General features: G+C 50.1%; 1 protein-coding gene and 1 non-coding gene across 2 annotated transcripts in view; both read right to left on the bottom strand.

Annotated features, from left to right (window-relative positions):
* Positions 1 to 26,113, bottom strand: part of LOC139061089 (uncharacterized) — a 395,355-nt gene that overhangs the window by 301,954 nt on the left and 67,288 nt on the right. The gene's annotated exons all lie outside the window — the stretch shown is intronic.
* TRNAT-CGU (transfer RNA threonine (anticodon CGU)) lies at positions 6,726 to 6,798 on the bottom strand. The gene has a single exon. It is a non-coding gene; the product is annotated as a tRNA-Thr (tRNA).

Raw genomic sequence — 26,113 nt, 5'->3', positions numbered from 1 at the left:
CTCAGGCGAGGCGGACATGCTTTGCCACTAATAACGTGAGCTTCAGACGACTAATTAACAAAATTCATTGACTAACTTTTTAATTGATGTCTTGGGGGCAGCCGTCTAAATGGCAAATTTGGAGCCAGTGACAATTTCATCAGAGAGGTTTTGATAAGGGGGACGCAAGCGCTGGGGCTCGAAGCGCTAGGGGGCCCCAACGCTTGCATGCCCCTAATCTCTAGTGTCGTTTTTTGTGTATGTGCGTGCGTGTGTGTTATTGTGGTTCGGGGTCGAGGACGAGAGATGGGCACTTGGAGCAGACGAAGGGGAGACGAAAAGCATTATACAATATTTACATATACAGCAGGTAACATCAGGTAATAGCATACAAGTAGCCGCAGGACGAGGCAGGGCCGGTGTTGACGTCAACCACGTCGCTTTCCTCTGTCGTTGAAGGAGAAGTCCAAGCTGCATAAAACCGGTCTCCACCAATGTGGTCAGCAGTTCAGTGAAATTCTGAAGGCTGTCAGTGGAATCGTAGTGGTGATGTGTTCCCCTGGGCTCCTCAGTTCGATCCACAGAAAAGGGTTGGCAGTTTCCTGAAACTTTGGAGGCTGTAACCAAGGGCAACCACTTGTGAAGAACGAGGAGGAGGGCGGGGGGGGGGGGGAGCGCCCGTTAACAACAGTGTGTGTGTGTGATGAGAGAGAGAGAGAGAGATGAATAGGAAATACACGTTCAGAGCAGTTGACCAACTCCGTTATGGCGCAAATACCTCGTTCTGGCCAAACGTAAGTAAACTGTATCTCGATTTTTATTCTGTACAGACAGCGACATAGCTGATATCGGGCGAATACTCAGCTTACTGTACAAATATGTTGCACGTTTGAAATTCTCAACCAAGCTGCTATACGCTGACGTAACACAAACTCATCCCCACTTTATAATGCATCGAATGGGCTACAAAGGTGTTACTAACTTTCCCGCGGCACGATGCCATGATGTACCCATGCCGCCGCCAACCGTCCACGGCATAACAATATCGTCGTCGTCGCCGTTCTCAGCTGCTTGCTATGCACCCAATGCGCGGGAAATACCGGAGTGCAACCTCGACGTATTTACTCTGGCGGGCGTTTCATGAAAACTGCGACATCCTGCGAAGGTACACGTGGCCCCGCGCATGCGGAGAAGCCGCCCACAAGACGCTTCGAGCGCCGAATGAGTATGTGATGCGGACGGAAAACAGAATGATTGGACGAAGTATTTCCTAGAACACCGACTCCATTCGTTTCGTTGGTTTCCTAGACTGACATCCCGTCTAGCATCCGCACTCCCGTGCAGAACGCATGAACGGGGTTCTATAATCATATTCCCAAATCATCACTCGGAAGTAAAGCGCGCTCGTCAATGCCAAAGCACTTACCGACGTTCTGATCGCACGGTATTCTCTCTCCCATCCTACTGCCTGGGCTATTAGCAGAATATCAATACCCACCTCGTTCTGATTGCGCACAAACGAAGGAACCACATTAGAATCCGTCTTTCCGTACAAACTTGCACAGCACAACATTCCAAGAAGCCGCCCAGAGCAAGAAAAGCTGGCTAGCAAGGGAATGCAGCCACAGGTACACGCTAAGGGGGAAAAAACAAAGAGCAGGAAGAGCAAGAGGAAAACAAGAGCGCTCTTCGCCGAGCGACGGCCGCACGAGGAAGGAAGCCGCTGTCGTCCAGCATGGAGAAACACTCGACGCAGCCAGCGAGCGAGCCGGGCTGCAGAAACAAAACAGAGCGCGGCAAGTAACGAGACGAGGCGCGAGGAACACGGCGAGAAGAAGCAGCAGCTGCGGAGAAGGGGGCGAATCGACGTTCCCGACCGCCCCTTGTTTTTGGCCGGTGCTTCCCCTTGTGTCGAAGCGGGCCCCTCAGCGGTCAGTCACGCTCCATTTAGCGGAACAGCCTCGATCGTCGTCGTCGTCGTCGTCGCACCCGCGCGCACCCCTCCGTTTCGTTTTCTTTTTTTTTTTCTCTCCACTCGCCGCCACTGGGAACACGAGAGCAATTAGGTTTACACGAGTTTGGCTTGTGTACGCGCGCGTACTATCTCTCTCTCCAGACTTTCACGCATGCCGCGAAAGCGCATGCTGTCTTTTTTTTATTAAAACAAGAGAAAAAAAAAACTATCTCTCTCGCATGTCGAAAGACGCCCTTGTAGCGGGAAGATAGCAGTACTTGGCCCGTATTTACAAAAAGCTTTTACGCTAAAATTGTTCGTGAGAGGAAATTGGGGCCAATGCTAATGCTGGACATGATAATAGCGAAGGCTGTTGGTCAATGGCAAGAAGAACTTGCGAACGAAAACCTTAGTGAATACGGTACCTGAATCTCAACCTGCAAAACCAACTTCTCCCCTGATACCTCGCACATGTCAGGGATGTCACTCATCTGTCTTAAATTGCGACAATAAGCCTTCGCGGCCACACAAACGGCTAATCAACATATGGTCAGCGCCTAGCTTATAACCCCTAAGGTGACGTGTTTCCGCCAGCTGCAATGCTAAGGAAAGCCTCGGGATGGGTTCCCGACGATATTTATCACCGGAGAGCTCAACACCAGTTAAGTATGCAGAACCAACTGCCGGGAAGTCCGACTATCACAGAGGCTATAACACATGGCACATGTGGCTAAATGAGTTTTAGCTGTGCCAAAACAGCCAACAAGAAGGAAAAGTTATTTAAATCAGACTCCAATCCAAAGGACCTGCCTCAAAAAAAAAAAAAAAAAGAATATCGGGCAGAACTCGTCTACCCTATCGAAGTGTGGGAATAGCCGAAATGCGTCATGTATACATGAGGCTTAGAACGATAGAAAGTTGAGCTAGTTGGTAAGGATTCATTATGCAAAAAAGAGGTGAAGCGTGCAGGCAGGACACAAGAGGAGAGAAGTGGACAACACGAACGCCGACTGTCAACTGAAGGGAGCACTGAGGCGAAAAAAGAAAGAAGACACAAAACTCATCTGCGCAAACTCAAGAATGGTATTACCACGTGCAAGTGCAAGAGTCAGCTTTTATTGACAGATGCGGCGTTCCCACGGGAGCTTTTCTAAAAATTATTTCAATGTACTAGAAGTCGACGTTGATTGCGTGGAGAGATGGCGTCTCTCTGCAGATATCAGGCATTTGTACTGGCTCAAAGGTTGCCCCTATTCTTAGCAATATTTACCTGAGTAAGGTTGACAGCTGCTTAGAGAAAGCCTTAGGTGATAGCGTTATCAAGATATTTCGTTACGTTGATGATTACCTGATTTTCTGCAATAGGGAAGAATTCGATTCCGCTGCTACCTAAGTAAGTGAGCAATTTAAACTTTATGGAGGAGGATTAAAGTTTACCAAGGAATTTCCTCAGCGACGCGTAGTTTCTTAACATTTCCTTGGTCTTCGAACAAAATCACGTTTGTTGGCAGTACTCCCCAAGATCTTCGAAGCCGTGCTAAACTTTCGATCCAAGCATTCCAAAGTAGTAAAAAACGGAATTGCAATGTCGTGCCTTAAGTCTTCTTTCACCAGATCTTGCATGCACAAAACGAGCGCCAGTTTTAATGCGCAGGTTTGGAGCCTATTAGAAGCAGGTTATATAGTACAGAAGTGGCCACTGCGGCTGAGCACCTAAAGAAGTCGGTTTCAAGAGGGACGGACGTGATTACAGAAAGCAGTAATAACAAAAAAAAAAGAGTAGTGGCTATTCCGTATATTCAGTCAGTGTCGCACAGGCTTAAAAAAGTTGCAAGTAGATGTGATGTTAATGTTGCTTTCACTGCTCCCAATGAGCTAGGTAAGATATGCGCTGCCGTTCAGAGGAAAAAGGAGCAGGTAAAAGGCAAAAAAAGAACACATATTTGTTCAGTGAAGCACAATAAGAACAACAGTTTTACTGACTGTCTTATGGGTGTGGTTTATAGAATTCCCCTTAGCTGTGGCCAGTTCTACGTAGGGCAAACGGGACGGTGTGTCAATCAGATGCTAATGGAACATAAAAGGTCGTTAACCGGTGGATCGCCTTCTAATATTTCCCTACATTGCCAAGATTGTAACTGAGCGCCTGAGTTAGATGAATGCGCGATATTGTACAGGCATAAGAATGAAGATACGCGTCTTATGGTAGAGGCATGGCACATCTTAATGGTGGAAGTGCGTGCGTGAGTCAGTCTTCGATTACTTTACGTAAGGAAGAGATTAAGTGCCTTAACAGTTATCTCTCACGTAGACCGGCACATGTACCCGACTGACACGTGGTGTTACCATTCCTGAGCTTGCGCAGATGAGTTTTGTGTCTTCTTTCGTTTTTTCGCCTCAGTGCTCCCTTCAGTTGATAGTCGGCGTTCGTGTTGGCCACTTCTCTACTCTTGTGTCCTGTCTGCACGCCTCACCTCTTTTTTGCATAATGATATACATGAGGCGTGTACTGAAGCCGGGCTCCTCTCTCGCACTTCCCCTCTGGTCGCGCTGCGCCTTCTGGCGGCGCCGCCGTGAAGTCCGCGCATACCCAGTGACCCACGTTAGCGTCGAAGAGGTTCATTTCAGAGCGGCACATACCGAGTGGCACATGTCCAGTGGTCGCATGGGCACGTATCCAGTGGCACGTATACCCAAGTTGGCGTCAAAGCTGTTCACTGAAGAGCGGCACATACCGAGTGCCACAAACCTACACGAACGGCCCACATTTTTAGGTTGCACTATCTCCGGGATCGGCACACATTTTTGGTGCGAGAGGTGGATATCTAGATCGCCGAAAGCTCGTCCGAGTATGCCAAGCATTCTAATCGCATTAAAATATGTAAATTTATACAGCAGGACAGTCATAAAGTTCGTACTACCTACAAAACCGCGCGGGTTAACGCAAAATAGAAAATTACGTGGATCCCACGCAGTGTGGGGATCGGCGTAAGCGAAGCCTTCGTACATTGGCAAGACGAAAGGGCACATCTCCCAATCAGACGGAACGTGTACCCAGTAAAAGACACCACAAACTGAATAAGACGATATGGCCTGGCTCTCGCAAGACCACTATGACTGCCACGTAGTCTACCACACTTTGATAAGTTGCGATTGAAGATGTTCACACGCAGAAGAGCCCCCGCAAAGGCCTATTTACTAGCAGACATATACAGAAAGTCAGTTTCGTCTGAAGGGCGAGGTATTTATTGCCATATTAAATTATTAGACAGCTATACGCAATAAGGCTAGTAGTTATATAACATCTGTATAAAGTGCTGTAAACATTCACTTACTAGCTAAACTAACAAGCACGGTGTGACGCAACACAGGCAAACATGAACACCCGAAGACTGCGGGCACTTGCTGTCCGAACGCTGACGTGAAGAGCAGCAGCAGAGGTGAGCGAATTCCCTTTACTGCTGCCTCTCGATCCAACGCGAACAATACGCCCTCGAATACACAGCGCACACGAAGCCATCAGCTTTTTCAGGGTGGCTCGCATTCGAACCCATCGCAGATTACCTTCAAGAAGCACGCGGCGGCGCTCAGTCGAGCCATACGAAGCTGCGGCCGCAATAGAAGCGGAATCGCGTGTTACCCTGCCCTCCCGCGCCCCTCCTAGCGCGCACATCTTACTGCTTCCCCATTTGTGTGCGGGAAAAGTCGGCGCGCACCCTCCCCACCTTCCTCACTTGCGCGCGCGAGAAGATGTCGTCGCCTCAGCCACCATCCTTCTCGGCTCACGCTCGCATGCTTTCCCTCGTACCTACAGCGCACGGCGCGGGGCTGCGATCTTGTCGGACTCGATATGATGCTTTTTAGCACAAAGAACGCAACAAAAAAGGGAAACAGTGAGAGGCGAAAGGAAAGACCAGCGCTCGTCTTTCCTTTCCTTTCGCGCGAACTGTCACTGTTTTCCTTGTTTTCCGAGTTTTTTTTTCGCTAAAAAAGCATCATATGTTACGGGGATGTTGGGAGTATAGAAGATTGTATAAACAATATATATATATATATATATATATATATATATATATATATATATATATATATATATATATATATATATATATATATATATATATATATATATATAAATGAGTCATAGTAGTTAAGATGGCTGACCAACAACAGGCAACAGCCGGCGTCCCGCGATCTTCTTCTTCCTATCTTCTTTCATTCTTCCGTAACAATATCAAGCAAACACCAACTCGCCCAAGATGAAGTTATTCTCAAGTACATTTGTCGCACTTCGACTTTATACGGAACATCACACCGACACCGATGGCGGTAATTTGCCTTGATTTTCCATATACGCAATGAAACAGCCAGTACGTGTTCGTAAACATAAGCTATACCTGAACAGCAGCAAACACCAAGCTGGCTATATCCGGACCTTTGAGATAAATGCTACAAAGAGCTATGTGTCAAAGTTCAAAAAGTACAAAAGGATTTAGTGAATATGCGAGCACACCCATAAGATCCCAACACACCCGTATATATATATATACATATATATATATATATATATATATATATATATATATATATATATATATATATATATATATATATATATATATATATATATATATATATATATATATATATGTGTGTGTGTGTGTGTTCATATCATGAGTAGTCAAGAAGCCAAGAACCAAGGACAACATAGCGGAAATTATTTCTACTTACTAAATGAAATAAAGAAATAGGTAAATTAATTGAAATTAAAGTGGATGAAAAAACAACTAATGGCCGCAGGCGGGATACGAACCCACGCCTTCGCATTACGCGTGCGATGCTCGTACCAATTGAGCTACCGCGGCGCCGTTTCCCATTCACTTTCTGCGGTATTTGTTCTACAACTAGAACCCTGGGAGTGTTGGCCAGCGCCACCACTCACAAACCTTGACGCCGGATGTGGAACCTCCTTTCTGCCGCAGGCGTCACTACTATGTGACCTATTTCGGTGGCAGCAACTGCTCAATGGTCAATAAACCCACACATGCTATATACCCGAAGGCATCAATGCTGCCTGATTAGATACCCTCGTAATGTTACGAACGAGAAGAAAGGGAACCGAGGGGCCCGCTTTTTATTAATCATATCATAAGTAGCCAACAAGCAAAGACGCCAAAGACAACATTAAGTTATGGGGTTTTACGTGCCAAAACCACTTTCTGATTATGAGGCACGCCGTAGTGGAGGACTCCGGAAATTTCGACCACCTGGGGTTCTTTAACGTGCACCTAAAGCTAAGTACACGGGTGTTTTCGCATTTCGCCCCCATAGAAATGCGGCCGCCGTGGCCGGGATTCGATCCCGCGACCTCGTGCTAAGACAACATGGAAATTGCCTGTACTTATTCAATGAATTAAAGAAGTGATACATTAATTGAAATGAAAACGGATGGGAAAACGGCGCCGGCGGTAGCTCAGTTGGTAAGAGCATCGCACTCGTAATGTGAAAACGTGGGTTCGTATCCCAGCTGCGGCCAGTAGTTGTGGTCTAACACAGAGGTGGATGTGGGCAGCGACCACTACATCACTGCGATGATGGTAGGCTCGCACAGGACCGAGGAAAATTAAGATATTCAAGCTAGTGGACTGGGGCAAGTTCAGAGAGCTGAGGACCAGCAGGTCCACGGAGGACGCGGACGCACCCCTACACGGTTGCATGACGCAGCAACACGAACGGTCACCGCCGACCTGGAAACTGAGAAGATGGACAGTAGAATCGGCCACATGCTAGAAGCCAAGCAATCGTTACTGCAAAGATGGAAAGGGCTTAACGCCTGAACCGTCGGCTGCGGAAGATGATTGCGGAGCTAAACCAGAGCATCGAACAGCACTGCTCCACACTAGCTCGACAGCAGTGGGACGACATCTGCAACACGACTGACGGGCAGGTACGCAAAGGCGGCTCTTGGAACCTTCTGAAACACCTCTTGGACGGCGCGAACACTAGGCCTCGTGGAGGGACGCGATGAGCAAGCTGCTATCGAGGCATGCAAGACTGAAACACCGGACGAGCTCATAGCAAGACTGACGGCCAAGTACCTCCCCGTGGCGGATGCGGCAGCTCTCGAGGACGTGATCTCCCAATACTCGGGTTGACCTAACGCGGAGCTTGCTGCCGGCTTTAACACCGAAGAGATCATACAAGCGTTCAGAGGTCTCAAGAGCCAATCCGCACCGGGGCCGGATAACATCACCAACAAGACCTTCCACAATCTGGACGGGGGCGGCGCAAAACAGCTCACTGCGATAGTTATTGAGACGCGGCGTTCAGGCAAAGGAAGACGGCCAAAACGGTCTTAATACCGAAACCCGGCAAACCTCTCAGCAGGACAATCTGCGTCGAATCTCGCTTACGTCGTGCGTGGGAAAGACCATGGAACGTGCAGTGCTTAACCGTATGAAGTCCTAGCTGGAAGACAAAGAGATATATCCTCACACCATCATTGGCTTTCGTCAGGGGCTGGCGACGTAAGACGCTATGAAGCTGGTCAAAAGCCAGATACCAGACAGCAAAACAAGAGGCGTCAAGGCCATCCTAGGCCTGGACCTACAAAAGGCATTTGATAACATACGGCACTCTTTCATTCTACAACAAATCTCAACACTTGGACTTGGTCAACGTATCCATGACTACATCCGTGACTTTCGGAGGGGAAGGCAGGCCTCTCTACGGGTCGGCTCCCTGCAGTCGGAGTCAGTCGAACTGGGCGACAGGGGTACCCCTCAAGGCTCGGTGATATCCCCTTCATTCTTCAACCTGGCCATGATAGGATTGTCCAGGCAACTGACTCGAATCGAAAACCTCTAACATGCCATCTATGCAGATGACGTAACCATGTGCGTGGAAAAGGGGAGCGAAGGACAAATCAAGCACAGGGGCGCTATAACGTAAAACTATTCCAAACTTTTCTATTCCATTTCTGCTATCAGCCCTCCACGATTGGTCAAAAACCTTTTCGGCCACCCCCACTTCACCTGTCTGTCACGCGACGTCACGAAAACCGCGATACCTCCCCACCTGATATAATGTGTACACACTGATTATGCATGATTTGACAGAAGAAAGAAAAACGGTTATTTCTGATTTGACCCCTTTTCGCCATTAGCCCCTGGCTATTGGTAAAAAGATTTCGGGCTGCACCCACTTCACCTGCCTGTCACGCGACGTCACAAAACCGCAAGAACTCACCGCGTCAAAGTGACGTGTATGCGATAAAGATGTATTAATATGCCGAACAAAACTGAATTTTCTTCGGAATAGCCGCAGGCTGCCCCGTTCCGGAAGGAATAGAAGATGGCTGCCGCCGATCGCTCAGATGCTGGCTACTCGCACCTGCCGGAGAGCATGGGTGTATTTGCGTATAATAAAACATCTTGCGTGGCCGTGCAACGTTTTCGAGCACTTTCGGCACGTTTACCGCCTCATTCTGCCAACTCTTCTTTGCTGAGGGTTCGTTTTAGCGTCATTCTTGAGTTTCCGTTGCATTCCGCTGCGAGTTTCGACCAGCCACCGCAAGCTAAGTAAGGGGAAGCCGACCAATCGTAGACGCCGGCACCACCCTCTTCAGCCGGTTATCGACTTTCCGTGCAGTGGCTCGGCCCCATCAAATCCCTCTCCACTTGAGTGTTCTCCTCGCCTCTTGTCAGCCAATTAGATACGACAAGCCGCTCAGTGTAGGCAATGTTATTCATTTTTCAAGCAAACAAAAGTAACCTCCTATGAACGAGGAGAGCGTTTGATTGGTCTTTTTAGACAACCCTGCTGGTGACCGCCCGGTGCTTGCGTTGGTGGTTACGCAAATTTGACGTCAGGAGATTGGAATAGAAACATATTGGAATAGTTTTACGTTATAGGGCCCCAGTTTACAAAATGCGATCCGAACCACTGAGGAGTACCTTAAAGGGCCCCTGAAACGGTTCAGACAAATTTTGTAGACGCGTAGGGTACAGCTTAAGTAGAACATTCGCACCACAATTTAAGTGAAGCGTTACGTATAGACGAGAAAACCATGGCCAGGCGGCGCTACTGCGCCTCTCCTGACAGCGCCCCAATGTGGAAACGCCAAGCAGCGCGGTCGCGTCGTGGCGCAGTCTCCGCATTGTTTACATTGTGCCGTCCGCGCTTTTCTTCGCTGCTCGTTCTCCCGGCGCTCCGCTTTCGATGGCGGCAGATCGCCTGCTTGCGCAACAGCGATGCAAAGGCCGTGAGGTTTCAAGAAGGTTGCCGACGCCGACAGCTTTTATTCGTGGCGGCAACCTCACGATAGGGGAGCGTCTGCTTCTGAACGTGTACGGCGTTGAACAAATTGTGGACGGTGATGTGAGAGTGAAAGCCAAGTGTGTGTCACAGGTGTCCGACAAGATCGTAGACGACGTCGAGAGCACATGGTACGCACCATGTTCAGAAATTTTGCCACTTTTATTTCGATTACAACATAAGTCACACTGGCAGCAGTAACTTCTGTTGTCATACTACTCGATGACTGCAGATCTATTGGGCTGCTTCTTGACGGTTCCGTCACTTCACAAAGACATGTTCTGGAGTCTGTTTCACACGTGTCTTGCTGTTGAGCAGCAGTACGAAAGCGCATGTCCCGGTGGTGCTGACTGCTGAGAAGACTGTTGTGATTGCCATTGGTCTGTTTGGCGCCGCTTCCATCTGCATCGCATATAAATGAAACAGTATGTGTGCCTATTTGTTGTGGGGATTAAATTACTCCCAATAATATGTTTGCAAAGGTAACGTTCCTGTGATTGTGCGCATATATTATTCTACAAGAGTGGTACCACTACAAGTTATGATACTTGCACACTTAGATACTTAGAAAACATGGGCAAACAACAAACATAAGGCGCACGTCTCGAGCGGCTGCTTTCCGATCTGCCGCTTCCCGACGCACGCGACGACCGCGGCTTGCATTAAATACGGTCTGCTACCACACAAAAGTAGCGCGCGCGGCCCCTTTCGTTACCTGCACAACTAGTAATTTAAGTTGCAGCGTTTGGAAAAGGGAAATAATTCTCTTGCGCTCATCCATGCCGATCGCGAGGGAAGGCACAGTGCAATCAAATAAATTCGGGGGTTCTAAGTGCCAAAACCATGCCAAAACCACGATATCATTATGAGGCCCGCTGTAATGGGGAATCTCAGGAATAATTTTAACCTCTGGGGGTTCCTTAACGTGCACAAAAATCAAAGCACACGGTAACAAGGGTGTTCTTGCATTTTGCCTCTATCGAAATGCGGCCGCCGTGGCTGGGAATCGAGCACACGTCGTAGAGCTTAGCGGCGCAACACGGATGCAATTACCGCTAACAAACGGCGGATGCCACCACAATTCAACAACGCGACACGACTAAACATACGGCTGCGCACTAAAAACAGGCATATGACTATTCCGCTTTCAAGATATTACACGCGAATGCGAAAGTGTGAGACTTACTTGACTCGGCGCACTGCAGTTATCCATGCTTGTCGTCTGTCCTTCTCGTACCACTTCCCCGGAAATCTGTAGAACTTCACGGGCGGCGTACGACCTTTCGTGTTTTCGAGGCTGCTGTGGCAATCAACAACACGTCAGTATTGCGAGCCACCTTTCCTGGCTGATGAGGTCGCACTCGGCATCGCAAAAACCACGCGCACGAGCGCTCCCGCCGTACAAAACACGGGCGCGCGCTAGCGCAGCGACGACCCTCGAAACTTCCATCGGTCCGCTAGGGGAGCATTCGGCGCTGGTGCCGCGCGGGCAAACTTTAGGTTGCCTCGTCTATTAATGGAGCTACAAGCGATTATAAGTTACCCTCCTCCCCAGCCATGTTTTTCCTCCTCAACTCGTCCGCCGAGCGAGCGGGGCTAAGCTCCGCCTTCACTGGTCCTGCGTCACGATGCGACGTCACATCGTCCACTTCCGGGTGTTTTGGAGCCCGCCCCCGCCCGCGCGAAACCTCTCCGCTAGCTGCTTGGCTGTCGACCCCAAGCGAGAGCTATCGAAGCAGCGTGCGTTGCGAGCATTCTGTCGTAGCGCCGAACGTGTCTGGTATTCCGTTAACCACAGGCAAGCTGGTCATTTCGGCAAATGACTGGAGGCATAAACTCAAGCTGATGACGGAACTTTGGCGTAGACGTACGTGAGCGGCCTGATCGGTCTGCATGGTCCAGACACTTGTTGGCGCAGCGCTTAACCAGTCAAACAAAGCGCTAATATTGCTCTAACGAAGTGTAAAACATTTTAAACATTTATAAAAACAACGTGTTGATGATTACACTCTTGCGAAAAGTACGCACCAGCAGCAAAGAAGGAAACGCTTCGTTGCTGCTACTGTCTATGGTTGAGCTCTATGCCACCAGGTGGCTGCACCATGCAGACCATTCACATTTGCCCTTCTGCTCATTTCGGCTCATCCCGTTACGGCACAGTCAAGCGGCCAGATCCTGTCCCCTTGCGCTTACGTTTGCCCCAATACGGGACTCGCGAAACGCTATTGCGTTAGTAATCTTCCGGTGTAAAGTGACGGCCACAAACGCGCAAATCCTGCGCAGCAGCCAGTTCGCTCGTACGCTGCCTTGCAGAGGGACACGATGTCGCAGCTTGACATATTGCCAGTCGCTACGTTTGCAGCCCACAAGGCAACAAAGTCGAATCATAGTGCTCGCGAAAAGACTGACACCAACTCTGACCGTGGAGCTCTCGTCAAAATGGAGTACGTTGTAACACAAGCAGACGACACTTGCTGTGTGCCGGAAGTGCTTAAGTGTACTGAAAAATTGTTCTTGTGCATTCTCTTTATGCTACTTTCTTTTTATAAAAACAAATTAACTAACATTCCAACTATTACGAAGATCATTTGTTTACCATAAAGTTAGAAAAATTATCGATCACGCGCCCTGGTCAGCCAATCGGATAGCTCGCCCCACTGACGTCATATGGGTTATTTCGGTCATATGGGTAGGGGCGGCTTAAAATTCCGCCGAGCAGTGCGCTGCGATCGGCAGCGATGTGCATTTTTAAAACCTCATAATAAATTACACGCTTTACGCAGAGCACTTAGACGTGTCAATTAATGATCAGAAGGACCTACTCTAACGACTCAGTACGTTTGTAGAAAATCGTCAAAAGCGTTTCAGGGTCCCTTTAAACCAACAGGCCTGCGGCGCTCGCCTAGCAAGTCTGAGCTGCTGCTATATAGACCCAAGAGACGAGGGCCCAAACCGAAGGGATGGGACACAGGCACCGACCCATGCATCCGCCTGCGCACCGCTGAATGCAATACGATCCCGGTGGTCGGTCACATCAAGATGTTGGGCATGACAATAGAGGCGAATGGCTCGAACACCATCGTAGTCGCTAAGCTCACCACGAAGGCCGAGAAGTCCACACGCTTACTGAGACGAGTGGCCAACCGGAATCACGGGCTCAAGGAGGACAACCTGCTTAGACTGGCACAGGCCTCCGTAGTAAGTCACTGCGTGTACATCGCGGCTATGCACAAATGGACCAAAGTGGAGAGAAACAAACTAGAAACGCTCCTTCGTAAGGTCGCCAAGAGAGCCATGGGTCTACCCATGCACACGATCACGGATGCACTGGACGAATTATGCATGTACAACACGCTGAGCGAGATTGCGAAGGCACATGACACAGATCACCAGGCTGTCCGACACACCTGCGGGCAGATGGACCCTACGAGAAATCGGCGTCGCGCCTCGGGAGATCGAGTGTAACAGCCACGTGCTAACACCCGACCAGAGGAAAAAGATCAGGGCAGCACCCCCCCCCCCCCCCCCCCCCGCCTAGGTATATGAACCCCGAGCACAACATCTATAGAAGACTTGCTCGAGCACTCATCCGACAGGCAGCCGCCTCCGGGAAAGCATGCTGCTTTACGGATGCAGCCAAATATGCTGGCAGACGAGCCTATGTAGCAGCCGTGGTCAACACAGATGGCACGGTCATCAATGCGTGCACGGTCCGCGGTGATAGTCCTGAGGTGGCCGAGCAGGCGGCCGTCAGCCTTGCACTCCTATAAGACGGTGAAAGCTTGGTATACTGCGACTCCAAGAGGGCAATTCTGTCCTTCGGAACAGGGAGCATACCGCGACCATCGGCAGAATACTTGGTACACAGCACCTTACGCAAGACTATATCAATTGGTTCCTGGCACACATGGGACCATTGGAGGAGCCGCTCCCGAACCTCAACGAGACTGCACACGAGGCCGCACGAGACCTAACTCACCTTGCGAGCCCGCACTCCCTCTTTCCGAATGGCTCAGCCTGGTGCGAACCCGCGACAATAAAATCTCTGCCGGCGGCGTTTTGATGAAGCTTTCAACGTTGATGGCTTTAGTTTCGACTACGGCGGCAGCGCTTCACGGACACTAATGAAAAAGTTATGCGGATCCCACGCACTGTGGGAACCGATGTAAGCGACGCTTTCTGCTTTGAATGACGATAATTAGCGGGGATGTTAACGGCGAATGTTTAATTTCTTCAACGTTTAGTCGAATACAAGAGTATAGTGAGTTCATGTTAAACTTTACCTTGCGTGCACCACTGCTGTTTGCGTAGTACGCATAACACTGAGGGAGACGTGTTTCCTTCAGGCGTTGTTGTGCGCCATGTTCACAACCTCTCAGAGGGTCGAGCATTGTGATTGCCTCACATGGCGCATCGCATTGTGGCAGAAGTGTTGAACTTTAATTGAATTGTGGGCTGTACGTGGCAAAGCTACAATTAGGTTATGATTCACGCTGTAGTGGCTGACTCCGGATTAATTCTGGCATCCTGTTGTTCTTTAACGTGCACCTAAATCTAAGTGGACTAGCATTCTTGTATTTCGCTCCCGTCGAAGTGTGGCTGCAGCGGTTCGGATTGAACCCGCGACATCGAGCAATGCCTTAGTCGCAACGCTACCGCGGCAAGCACAGAAGTGCTTATTTGACGTGCGACCGCTTCCGTAGTGTCGCCTATACCCTACGGCGATTTAATGCGTCTTTGCATCTACACGCCCTGCGCCAGTTGTCCGCTGGACAAATTTACATAGTCTTTATTTTTCAGGAATAGCAGAAACGTATCGTACCGTACCTTGAACTTAAAGTTATCCAGTTTGTTCGCAACCCCTGTCATGTCAGCAGTAGCGTTTCCTCACCTTCTCATGTTGCGTTTTAACTCTCCCGTCTTGCCCCCATGCATGTGAGCGAAGAATACCAAGGCTGTTACTCGTTTCGCTACTGCGGTGATTTTATCCCCATTATCTGCCTCCTCTCCCTGCCTACTTTCTACCATTCTATCTTCCCTCTGGACTTATACGTTAGCAGAAGGGTAGAACTGCAGTTACCGCAATGCTTTTTTGGGGAGTCACGAATTACAGCTGTTAAGAGGCTAATGTGGCGACACCCAGGGAGCTCTAGAGGTCATTGTGCACATGTGAAGCGATGTAAATGTCCAAACGAGTTTCTCGCGCCCCCTTTCCTCTCTCCCACGCTCCTTCCATGTACATACGCGCTCTGAACCACCCCCCGATGCGGCGTGCAAGACAGTAGCAGCAGCAGCGGAAAAGTCGACGGAAGAGGTAAATAAAGTTTCACTTTAAAAGAGCTACCTACGCGCTTAGACTTGCGCAAGCTAGAAACACACCTGGGATTGCCTAAATTGCACTCATCGGGTATAACTTTCTACTTCCATCTATCATAACAAACCAACAAAGAAATACACCAAATACAGTATGGGGAAATTACATGTACTGATTAATTGAATTAATGAAATTATAAATTAATCGAAATGAAAACGGAAAAAGCAACTGGCCGCCGGTGGGGCACGAATCCGTGTACTCGCATTACACGTGCGATGCTCTTACCAACTGAGCTACCGCGGCGCCGTTTTCCCATCCACTTGCTGGGAAATCTGTGTTTATCTACTAGAATTAAACCTGGGAGTGTTAGCCAACACCACACCTGATGGTCTTGGCGGCGAATGTGGAACATCCTTTTTTGTCGCAGGCGTCACGTGCAAAGTCGGTGTAACCCTTATGTTGAGCGCGGGAACGGCGGCCTCCGGGACGCTGCGGAGGCATCCAGCGACGTCTAACGGTAGCTGCTGGGCACGTTTGGGTTCAGCAACTACGGTTAGACGTCGCTGGCTGGCTCCTGAGCGCACCGGAGGCCGCCGTTCCAGCGCTCTACATAAGAAAACGCCGCCTGTATGTGACCTGTTTGTGTGAAAGCAACTGGTTAATAAACCCACACATGTTACCAGAAGGCATCAATGCTGCAGGATTGTGTTGTACGTGCCTCGTACAGTCGTACAGTTACAGCACACTCAGCAAGCACCCTCCTACCCCAAGGGGCACGCAAGACAAAACAAATGTAATTAAGAAAATTGAAGGTGGTTCGTGCCCACATGAGGCGCGAGAGTGGAGCGTACAGCCGGCTCTATCGGGCATAGAACAAGGAATGATGGCGATAACTTCTACATGGATTGGATGCATACGCAATGGCGCTGACTCCCCTTGCAAGTAGATCAACTTTTCCTAGGACGCCACCATGATAAAGTAGGAGAGGATTGCCGGAGATGGATCAGCATCCTTGCACCCTTCACGAGCCCCTGCCAAGAATACACCACTCAATTTCCTATTTCAGACCTCATATACCAAGTAAATCTCTTGAAACTATCCGTTAACATTTTACAGGAACAACTAGATAAACGAGGTCTATGTACAAGGCAAGGGTAAAATGAGGATCGCAAGTACCACACGTTTAGAGACGGAAGGTTTGACAAGAAGTATCTCAAACCCCAGTTTCGCCATGATCAAGCATTCTCTAGCGTGGCGGAATGAGCAGGTACAATTAAGACGGCGGATACAGCAATGAAGGGGTGACAGAGCTGTTAACTTTAGCGTGGTTTTGGCACAATGTCGTTGACTGTTCCTGGCGATTATACCACATCACTAAGGACCCAAACAGCTCATGTCATACGTGCAGAGGTCATTACCGAGCGCTCGTCTCACAGCGAAATCTCAATCCACCCAAGCACCCCACGATAACGACGCGGTGGAACTCAATTCCGGAAGGAAACCGAGCGGGCGGATCCGCGACTTCACCGCAGTAGGCCAAATTCTAGTTCAGAGTAACCTGACCAAACAGTAGCGCAACAAGGGGGGGGAGAGGGTCATAGGCATCGACGCGCGCTGCGCTACCACCGGCGTCGATTAACCGCGGCTCAATCATTATCGCGCTCCTCGCGACCGAAAGACGCCAGAGGCCGCCGTTGCCAGCACACGCCCGTCGTCGCGGCCTCGTTACTTTTTCTTTTTCTTCCATCACCTCTTTTCTTTCGCTACTGCTTCAGCACGGCGACCACGTCTCACGCGGCCATCACGTCGGAAGACAACGCTGTCAGCCAGACGTCGAACGCTTTCGCCCTCGCTCGCTCGCAAGGGGGTCAAGGAACCTGGCCAATCTCGCGGTACACGACGCGTGATCGGAGGAGAGGGGACATTCGAGGAAGACAACCGAGCACACGGAAGCAATTACCTCCGCGCGTATACCGGAAGCTCCGTCCCGCTCTTCTTCTACGCAAAACGCGGCGGCCCGTTATATATACGCATACGCACAAACACAAACACACACGCGAGCGCGCGCAACGTGCCGCGGCGGTGGCGGATCCGTCGACTCCCCCCCGCATGCGCCGAATACGCGTTTCGGACTCTCACGACCTTCTTCTGTTGAGGCTTCGCCAACAGTGGGGCCGTTCGAAAATACCGGTAGAAAGTGGAAGTCGCATGAGACGTCACGCGTGAATGCGTCGCGGAGAAAATGGGAGCAGAGCAAAATAACCTGTTACGATAGCCGCCACAGGGCTTTCAGGGTGCCATGGTCCATGATCGCGTGCCCTGTAGGGAGACTAAATAGGCACGAGGGGCTCGGCAGATTCGGGGCGCGAACTGGCCGACAGCCTGCGACAGCTGGAGCGACCAGTTAAAACTTAATTAGTACATACGCTGCCTGTTGACAACGAAAAATGACTATGCACGATCATGATCGACACTGTTTCGATCGAGACCAGCAAATTGACTTCTGAAGCTGGTCTATCGAACAATGTGGTACGTATATTTTATCACAAGCCTACTCATATATGCCCATTGAAGGACGAAAGCCACTTCCCAGGGATGTCCAATTAATTCTGCTTTGCGTCAGCCGTCTGCATGCACTTGTGCCTGCAAATTTCCTATTTTCATCACACCACCTAATCTTCTGCCATCATAGACAGCGTTTGCCTTCTCTTGGCATCCGTCCGGTTACTATAACACACCACCGGTTATATGGTCGACGCCCATTACATAACGTTCCCACCTCCACTTCTTCCTCTTAATCTCGACAGATAGCTACTATGCACCCGTTTTTTCTCTACACCAAATCACCGTCTTCCTGCCTCTTGACGTTACGCTGATAAATTTTATTGCGACAGAAATCTCGAATAGCCAAAGCTCGACTATCACAACACTCGATTCACTCGAGGCGCGTTCGCCCCGAACGTTGATTAGTTCACGCCGTCACCGCTGGCGCCACAGTCGCGCTGTCACAGCACTGACGCGCATGAAAAGCTCGCGAGTGGAGGCGTTATGGCCCCAGAGACGCGCAGTGCGTTTACGAAAGCTTCTTTCGCATTATGGCCAGAGGGTCGCGCGTATGCGTGAGTTGCAAGAAAGACCTACAGAGAGGGATTTTTGCTGGAGACTTTTGCGAGATCCGGGGACTTCTTGCTGGGGACCCTTGCTTGCAATGTGCGTTTTCCATAGGACGGCGCCCTTCACTTCCGTGTAAGCGCCGCCTAAACTTCCGTCCAAACTGGACAATAACAGCTGAGACGGAGTCCTAAATGGCGAAGCGGCAGTTGCTTGTAGTCAGTGGTTGGTACTTGGCATTGCATGTGGCGCACGTTGTAGGGGTTGAAGGACGGGACTTCGGGATGAAAACCACAACTTGGGAGGGATTTATTCTACATTATTTACAAGGAGGTGAGCGACATGTAACAGTCGTACAGACATTACGGGCCGGCAGCAACTCGGACGCTGCGGCCCGCGGCAAGAAGTTCGAGAGAGGTGAATCAGGGAATCAGGGCCTGTCCCAGAATGCTCAGGTCTCTCTGGAAGGCTTCTTATAAACCCTTCGAGCACTGCAAGTCACGTCATGTTTGACCAATGGGAGAGTCCACTCCGATGACGCCACTTTCAGCCAATGGTAGGCGCCCGTGTCGTGGTGTCACACCTGGCGGCTTGCTGCGGTCTTGCATCGCAGACTGGCAATACACTTCGAACAATGAGAAGGGGAGGGCTGCACCTGCTTCATTGTCGGATGCCCACCTGCTCCCGGTGATTCGGCTCCGCAGCAGTGGCAAATGCCTTCTTCAAAGACGAAGGGGGTCGATTGAGCTCCATTGTCCCAGGCCCCCTTCTAATCCCGGCGACGCACGAACTTGTTGCCTTAAACTTGTTTGCTCGGCCGCTTCTCTGGAATGCGCTTTCCTGCTCCTGCATTCCTCCATTAGCTGTGCTGCCACTCGAAGCGGTTTGGGGAACTCGAAGTAGCCTCAGGAACCAGCTCCATATCTAACAGCTCGTCCTCGCCCCGGTTGTTCTGAATGGCCGGTGAACTCAATTCGCTGGCCAGGAGGAACGCTGAAAGAAGCTGCAGGGTACTGGGGTTGAGCCTCGTTTGACGAACTTCGGGATCCTTGGCCCTGGAGAACAGACGTCAAACAAACAAAACAGCACAGCGCTGCACCACGCGTAAGCGCAGGCTCTTCACCCCTGACTCGCCAGACTATTACTGAGTCAAAATCAACCCTGATCTTTTATTTCCCCAATTTCGACAACAGTTCCAACCACCCTTCCAAACAGCTATCCATTTCTCCTCGATTGCCGACAAGACCAGAGTACTATTGTTGTTGCAAAACAAAAGGGTCGTTGACGATGCAAACAACAAATGAAAACAGCCGAACATTACTTAAGTGGCCTAACTACACGAACAGCATGTTTCCAATCTATCGCAGTGGCGTACTTATCGCACGTATTGGTGCCACTGAACAATCTGGTCAACCTCACAAGTACGTAATCACAAGCGCACTAGCCTTGTGGTCACTAAACAAAACGCGTACTTGCATTGTAGGCAAACTTTTCACTTACGCTTACTCACGTTTTTTCCCTGAAGGTCCTACAGGACACGTGACGTAAACGACCAATTAAACTTGCGGGACTTACACACTCCGCAGAACTCTTAAAATGATGCGTCTTCTACTAACTCTTTCCACGCACGCTCACTAAAGAAGTCAGAATACGGCTGCCCTCAACACACACGAGCAACCCAGTCATAAAGTCTGCTTCCTTCCGTCCACACAGGACACGCGCTAATGGAACTATGAACGCTTCTCCGTGCAAATCATGCACTCACTGAAAATCTACGCGCTTAACCTTAGAAAATTCAAAAACACATAAAAAGAAAGAAGGTTAAATAACACACGCGCTTTACCATAGGCCTCTGAACGATAACCTTGACCTTCAGGTTACTCACACACATACACACAGAAAAAAAAAAGCCTATCTACCTATTAATGAGCACCTCGCGAGACTACATGTCTACTTAAAACGTATCTTTCAAATCTCGAGCTTCTCAAACCAAACATAAACAAAGCTCAAACCTTACATATTGAAAGAAATCCTAGTCTCAAATCGCGAAAACATTCCGATGCTCAAAATAACAAACAAAACACTTCATTTCTACGGAAGCGCTCTTGGCCTCCCGTTCCCGATTGCTTACGACTGACTCAAACTTTCAGCCTGACCCGCGGTGGGCGAAGTTTCAAAGCTACTCTGGCTGCCGAGAGACAACAAAAGGGCTGATTCACTATCAGCTCCCCCAAGACGTTACGGTCTACTGCCAATTTGCGTCCCCGCGCCCCGCTTTCAATACGAACTCGATTGACCGCGTCGCTACTCCCCACCTGGTCTCGTCCTGCCACCTTGCGTTTCTTCGAACTGCACGCTGAGCTATGAAAAGAACTACGGAACGACGAGGAGCTTAGCTGCCTCGTGCCCTTTGTCCGCGTCCGTACAGAACATTCTTCGCGGTCCCCCTTTGACCGGTGGCTCGACCATTTTGGATGCGTCAACATCGTCCGAGACGACCGCATCTTTTTCCTCGCGCCCTGCCCATTTGGGTTTCTCGCCATCTTTGGCGGCGCTACATTAATTACCGACTTTCGGTCTTTAACGCGCTTCTTAAGGCGCTTTCTCTTTGCACTAGCCTTCATGTCGCCTTCTCGTGCCTCGTGCTGGCCGGTACACATTTCGTCGGCCCGGATCGGCCTCTTACCCGCACAGTCTGAGTGATTTACATTTAAATCTACTCTCACTTTGCCTCGACTGGCGGACAGCTCAGCCGACTCTGGCACAATGCAGCAGGCTTTACTCGAGTAAGACAACTCGCACTCTTGCGAACTGCCCTCTACTACATTGCCCAGCGCACGCTGTGAATCGGCACACAGCCCGTCGGTATCGATCGCTGTCTCATGCGCACAGTCCGAATGATTAATAACTGAATCATCCCTCTCTAGGCTACCTAGACTGGCGGAGAGCCGCACCGATCCCTGAACAATGCAGTTGTTCTCTCGTGGACTACGGAGCTCGCCATCCCGAGAACTACTCTCAACTGCATCGTCCAGCTCGCACCTCACTTCTGCACGGACATCTGACCTGACATGGGTGCTCGCGTCTGTCGCGTCAACAGTACCCTTTTCTTCGCTAGCAACCTCGCTAACGTTACCAGCGACGCACACACGCGGTAACTGTGCCAATTTGTTCGCAGCTGGCCTAGCTGTCTCCACAGTCATCTGTTGGCACAGCACCTCGTCGCTCTCACTACGGCCTTTAACGGCCTCTGTTGCCACTAAGGCATCGTTAGCAGCTAGCCCTTTCCCTTCACTTATGACTCTGCAGCTAATCTCACAGGCACTACTCTTTTCGTCGGCTTCTGGCGAAAGTCCGCTAGACACTTCCTCATTCTTTCGCTCTGTACTTCCTACAGAATTCCCAGACAGCCATTGTCTCTGTGCCAATAACTGATCACAATGCTGTATCTCTTTGATCAGTGCTGCCTTCTCTCTCTCATACTTTTCCTCTCGCTCCCGTTCGCGTTCATTCTCACGTCCGTGACGCTCACACCTAAGAGTAAGCTCTTGAAGCTCCTGCTTCCGTTCATTCTCGCGTTGTTCACGCTTACGCTCACTCCTAAGCTCACGACGCTCTCGCAAACGTACACGACGCACACGCTCCCGTGGCTCCTGTATCACCTCCCAAGCAAGCTCAATGCTTTTGTCATCATTGCCACTATCATTAATCGCTTTTATGATAGCTGGCGTTTCCATCCGTTCGTCCGCCTCAACTCCCAAATCGTCGCACACCAACAACAAGTCTAACCTCGTCAACCTTCTAAGATCCATGGCAGCTGCCCCGACAGGTGGTTAAAACTGTTTTCCTTAATTAATTTGTGCAAACACACAATGCAACAAACTCCCGATTCCCAGAACTATCAAAATTGAACACACAACCTTTGAGTCTGGCGAATCATAAGGAAAAAAACCACGCGCTCACTTACGGTTGCAGCACCCTGCCATCCGGTTCATTCGTCCGCTGTATCCGGTTCCTCCGGACTCCCTGGGTCGAAGGCTCGCTCCTTCTTCGATACTCCCAGTCTCTTCGGACCTCTTTCGACGAAGGCTCACTCTTCTTCGCTCTTCCCGGTTCCTTACGATCTCTCTCGACGAAGGTTGATTCGTAGCGCTGCCACCAGCTGATGCGTTCGGAGGCGATCCTACCGCTGCCAACCAGATGTAGGGGTTGGAGGACGGGACTTCGAGGATGGAAACCCACAAACTTGGGAGGGATTTATTCTACATTCTGTACAGGGGACGTGAGCGTCAAGTACCAGTCGTACTGTCATTACGGGCCGGCAGCAACTCGGACGCTGCGGCCCGCGGCAAGAAGTTCGAGAGAGGTGAATCAGGGAATCAGGGCCTGTCCCAGAATGCTCAGGTCTCTCTGGAAGGCTTCTTATAAACCCTTCGAGCACTGCAAGTCACGTCATGTTTGACCAATGGGAGAGTCCACTCCGATGACGCCACTTTCAGCCAATGGTAGGCGCCCGTGTCGTGGTGTCACACCTGGCGGCTTGCTGCGGTCTTGCATCGCAGACTGGCAATACACTTCGAACAATGAGAAGGGGAGGGCTGCACCTGCTTCATTGTCGGATGCCCACCTGCTCCCGGTGATTCGGCTCCGCAGCAGTGGCAAATGCCTTCTTCAAAGACGAAGGGGGTCGATTGAGCTCCATTGTCCCAGGCCCCCTTCTAATCCCGGCGACGCACGAACTTGTTGCCTTAAACTTGTTTGCTCGGCCGCTTCTCTGGAATGCGCTTTCCTGCTCCTGCATTCCTCCATTAGCTGTGCTGCCACTCGAAGCGGTTTGGGGAACTCGAAGTAGCCTCAGGAACCAGCTCCATATCTAACAACGTAACATAAGGTTTGTCGCTTCGCAGTACGTGTTCGGCGCTCTGCCAGTGCCACGGTCGTCGGCAACGGGAGGAGTACGCGCCACATGGGCACGCCCTGTACGTATGCGCCGCCCAGCCATGAACAAGAAGTTTAGTATAATCTGCAAATGAATACTTTTTTTACAAAAACACGAATTCGCAGTAACAAGGCGCCACTATTCGTTGGTCTGCGGCCACTAAAGCAGCACCTACCTAACTCTCGCGCTTCGCTCCCCTCTCCATGGAATCCTGTGTGTCAGGCCTAGTGTGAAACATAGGGAAAGAACTACTGCCGAGCCAAATGTGAAAATTATACAATAATGTAAATAAAAAAATTAAAAACGTCTATCAAACCTGCGATTCAAAACGAGGACTTTCCAGTCATGAGTTCAACGCTTTGATGTGGCTCCACGAAACCTGAACATGGATAGCGAGCTTATGTCAAGTGTATTTATCTGCTGTTGCGCAGTGCAGCTCGGCTAGGGACAGACGGAGCAAAGCGCGTATTTATCCGTGGTACTGTAATACCTAAGGAAAAACCGATTCCGAGGAGTGAAAGTCCCCAGATGTCTCTCTCTCGCAACTCACGCATGGGCACAAGGATGGGGAAAATCGAGAGCAGCACAGTATCAGTGCACAAGCGCCCCGTCACGTGGTATTTTTTTTCGTATTTCGCGGGATTTCTTTGGAACGCGGACAAAAAAAAAAAAGAAAGAGACCACGTGAGATATATCGTGTTGGAAACAATTTATTGAGAGGTTTCTCAAGGTGACTCTACAACTTTGCGTATCACACTTAGGGTCTGCAGCCAAAAATTAAGAAGTTGATTAATTAAAGATGTTAATTAAATATAACTAACCCGTCAGTTAAGGGGAAAAAATATACCCGGAGTAACTCTATAGGCCAGTGCCAACATTATGCATTCGGTTTAACTCACGTCCGGAGTGCCTTTCATATTTTAAACTTTGGCTCAAGTTATGTGGGACAACCTATATATATATATATATATATATATATATATATATATATATATATATATATATATATATATATATATATATATATATATATATTCATGATCGGCTTAAAAATAGTCATAGTAGTCGATTTGTACTTCCGGAAATTTCGTAAATCTCTCTCTCCCGTACAATATTAAACCCTAGAGCTAAGCATTCATGCTCAATCAGTGAAAGCGTAGGAATAGATATGATTTTTTTTTTCCTATCGCCTGGTTTCGCACCGCAGTTAAAGGATGTTCGCTCTTGGCCCCTCACACCCGTCACACGCAGTTACGGTGTCAGCGTCGCGACCAATTCATTCATCCGCGTAAGCTACGGAACACAAGCCCGCGTTCACGCCAGAAGACGCAAAGCGCGCCGAAGGTCGCGAAGACACCGAGCGGCGCCCCGTGCTTTTGTCTCGCCGATTCGCGAGCTCGTTGAGCCCGTGATGGGCCCCACGGCCAAAGGGGTCGACAGCAGCGGCACCCGATTTAGCCACGAATAGAGGCAAAACGTCGCAAGCTTCGCCGTGTATGCACGAAACAAGGAAAGCCCCGGCCAAGAGGGCAGGAGCCCGCACCGGGTCGCTCGCGTGCGTGCGCGTCGGCGGGGAGCAGCCTGACCCCGCCGATCACCGCGGACCTGCGCACCGACGGCGTCGCTGAACCCACGGCACCCAACAAGCCACGCGCCGCATGCGCAGCATGCAAAAACAGTGCGCTCGGGAGAAACGCGCATAAAAGAGGGGGCAGCTGCCCCGCGCCAGTTGCCGGTTTCCGAAGGCTGTTCGCGGCGCGGCGGCCGGCCACGACACGCTCGCTTATCGCACGTCGAGGGCGCGGGTAAGAAAAAACATTGACGCGAGCAATCAGAAACAAAGGAAGAGAGGTGTGTGCGCGCGAGCAAGGGCCACGCGAGAAAACACTTGCAAGGAGTGAGCTCTTCCTTTCGTGGGGCCTTGGCCGCTGTGTTCACGCCTCCACAGACTGCTCGGGGTAGCACCCGTTTAGGACGACGGGAAAGCATAGCTCTTACAAGAGAGGCGGCTGTCACAGCACAGGATGCGCGCAATATTCTGAACGCTCGATAAGCGTTGCCCAACACTGAGCTTACAAGGAAGCCCGCGCTTCTGAAGAAGTGGTGACGGGCTCACTTGTCGCCAATATGTCCTTCATGCAAGTGCGCCGACAGTGGCAGCGCCACGCGACAGTGGCAGCGACAGTGTGAGCTGTCGCAATGCTCGCCAACTGAATGAAACCGATATTACAAAAGGCAACATTTGGACGATCTTGAAACGCGCTCTACCCGTTTCCCACGGCGACAATTACACGCGCCTTCCCATTCTAGCTGCTTATAATACTCTAGGGCACATGCCAAACCAACGATTTTGTGAGGCCTTGATTTCGCTTATATCTGCTTCATGTTCTTTGGCTCTTGCCGTTAGGAAATCTGGATCATGAACTAGCAGGGCTCCAGGTAGAATTTCTTTTCCACACATGAGCATGTTACAAGACACTTCCAAATCATGAGGGTCAGG

Source organism: Dermacentor albipictus, chromosome 1, assembly GCF_038994185.2.
Source record: "Dermacentor albipictus isolate Rhodes 1998 colony chromosome 1, USDA_Dalb.pri_finalv2, whole genome shotgun sequence".
Lineage (NCBI taxonomy): Eukaryota > Metazoa > Arthropoda > Arachnida > Ixodida > Ixodidae > Dermacentor > Dermacentor albipictus.
The sequence above is the reverse complement of the archived record's forward strand: the minus strand, read 5'-3'. Positions and strand labels throughout refer to the sequence as shown.